This window comes from Silene latifolia, chromosome 6 (genome assembly GCF_048544455.1).
Source record: "Silene latifolia isolate original U9 population chromosome 6, ASM4854445v1, whole genome shotgun sequence".
In the NCBI taxonomy this organism is placed as follows: Eukaryota; Viridiplantae; Streptophyta; class Magnoliopsida; order Caryophyllales; family Caryophyllaceae; genus Silene; species Silene latifolia.
In genome coordinates, this window is record NC_133531.1 from 68,404,034 (window position 1) to 68,404,811 (window position 778).

The window sequence follows — 778 nt, forward strand, 5'->3', positions numbered from 1 at the left end:
TATTATTGAATAACATGACTTTAGAAAAGTTTACATGAAAGACTCTATATTATCCATGTAGTATAATAATACAATATACAATATTAATTTTGCTACGCTATTCAAATATTTAAAGATATATGAAAAAATATGTTAAAGACCTCGTTATTCAAACTTTTTTTTATGTATCCAACTAATTTTAATTGAAGGGTATATAGTGGTGTAATGTGATTTTTATTTGTCGTATTATTTATTCTAACAATAAAACTACAAATTTTAAAATCTAGTACTCCCTTCTATTCACCATTTTCTTCCATATTTTCTTTTACGGATTATTCACGTTTTCTTCCTTATTTTCTTTTTTAGGTTGATTTGTGTGGTCCAAATTCAATAGCATGTGGGGTAGTGTATTTTATGTGGTCCAAATTCAATTTCTTATTTCTGGTGCAAGAAGGAAAGAGGAAGAAAATGGTGAATAAGAGGGAGTATTTGATTTGATACTTAGATATTGTTTTGTTTATAGTTTACCTTTTTTTTTGGGTTAATTTACGTGAATAATCCAACCTATGACTCATCTTCTCAAAGTAATCCCAATTACATTTAATCTCATAATAATCCCAACTTTTAATACTATTTTCTCAAAATACACTCATTGAATTTTCACCTGTTATATTGGGTAAAAATTGACTGGTTCTTTCTCTCTCCTTTTTTTTTCATCCCCTTACCATATCCCCCTTCTACCCCTATTAAAACACCTCCCTCCAGGCCTCCATTAGCACCACCTCACACCATCTTCAAC